Source organism: Cucurbita pepo, chromosome 12, assembly GCF_057944985.1.
Source record: "Cucurbita pepo subsp. pepo isolate OVF chromosome 12, ASM5794498v1, whole genome shotgun sequence".
Classification (NCBI taxonomy): Eukaryota; Viridiplantae; Streptophyta; class Magnoliopsida; order Cucurbitales; family Cucurbitaceae; genus Cucurbita; species Cucurbita pepo.
The window spans coordinates 5,888,205-5,889,833 of record NC_141809.1 but is presented as its reverse complement, the minus strand read 5'-3'; the positions used below and the strand labels follow the sequence as shown (position 1 = coordinate 5,889,833).

The 1,629-nt window shown below is 40.8% G+C and overlaps 1 long non-coding RNA gene across 1 annotated transcript; it reads right to left on the bottom strand.

Moving 5' to 3' along the window:
- Positions 1–290: 290 nt before the first annotated feature.
- On the bottom strand, positions 291–1,352 carry LOC147789869 (uncharacterized). The gene is made up of 2 exons (XR_015423143.1): positions 1,279–1,352; positions 291–484 (listed from the first exon to the last, which is right to left on the bottom strand). It is a non-coding gene; the product is annotated as an uncharacterized LOC147789869 (long non-coding RNA).
- Positions 1,353–1,629: the final 277 nt, after the last annotated feature.

The window sequence follows — 1,629 nt, the reverse complement described above, 5'->3', positions numbered from 1 at the left end:
AATCTCTTTCTTGCGAATAGGTCTACATAGGTCTCTCGACTCCACTAGGGCCTCTTGGTGGGTCAACTGGGTTTTTCGTCCTCCTCGTATTTGGCAAGGTAGCCTTGATGACTACATCTGAAACAAGCCCTAGATTCAAGCCATACATCTACCCTAATGTTGTTTCCCACATTCAAGGCACAATGGTTCCTCACTCTCTTGGACCTTCTCTTATGTAACACCCCGCTCATCGTCAACGCGATTCACAGGAGTTACTACTAGCCTCAATAATAAACTCCGACAACCAATGATAAATTTCAAAAAAATATTTCCAAAAACATCAAGTAAAACATTTCAAACCAGTGCTATTTAAACTTAAAACAACCGAAGTAGATTCTTGACAGCGAAAGCATAAGTACACAAAACAGACACAGACATGGGTTCCCAAATAGTTCCTAGCCCGCTGGTCTCGCCCTCGTCCTCGGTTGGCCTGCATCAACTAAATCTGGAAAGAAAAGTTAAAAATAATTTTGATGAGTAATTAAATTACCCAGTAAGTAGCCAACTTTATCTTTCATGAATTCATAACTAATCTTTCCAGGTGTTTTTAAATTTTATTCGTCATTGACTCCTAGTTTCTCTTACTAGGGTCATCTGTTCATTAATGAGGTATCTCAGCTACCTCCAGCTTAACATAGCAAATGTTTTTAAGTTTTATTCGACATTGACTCCTAGTTTCTCTTACTAGGGTCATCTATTCATTAATGAGGTATCTCAGCTACCTCCAGCTAGGTTACTGACTCTCTCTCGATATGCTTATCTAGAATTTTCGGACTCGTATGTAAGACTCGCTCTCGGTCAAATACGGCCCGTCTACTAATTGCTCTGGCGGCCTGTTTATCTCATATACCAACGGTCAGGAGTACTCATGCTCCCTGACTTAGCACACAGCGCGTTGGCCAGGAACTCCGCGGGAATTAGTAGACTATCATACTCATATAAATAAGCCATAGCTCAACAACCAATAAGCATATCTTAGAGTCATAACCTTTCTATTAACATGCATAACATACTCACAGTTACTGCATGTTTTCATACATGTATCATGTTCAACACATAGAACATTCTGACAATCATTTATATCATGCTTACATCACAGGCAAGCAGTCACAATATACAATAAACACTCAATATCATCAAAGCTTATCATAACATATTAAGTTCTTAATCAGGTAAACAACATACTCACATGTTGTAAAACAAGTTAAGAACTAGTTCAAAGGTCGATAAGCTACTTACCTGGTTTCGAATCCCTTTCTCTCTTGATTGTACATTTAATAGGGTATTTCAACACAATTCCTTTCGATTAGACCTATATTTCACCATTTTCAAGGTAAGTATAGGTCAATCTAGGTAGAACAGGTCAAAACAAATCGAACGGGACAAATCCGGAACCCAAAATGATGCTTCACGCGCCCTCACGCGCCCTCACATCCTCGATGTGTCTGTCCCACGCGCCAGGAGCACGCCCAGTCGCACACCCAGTCGCGGCCCCTCACGCGCCTGCGTGTAGTGCACGCGCTCCTTCTTCTTCCTTGCGTTTTCTGAAATTTTCCCATCTTTTCTGTTAATACCTACTATATCCCGAAG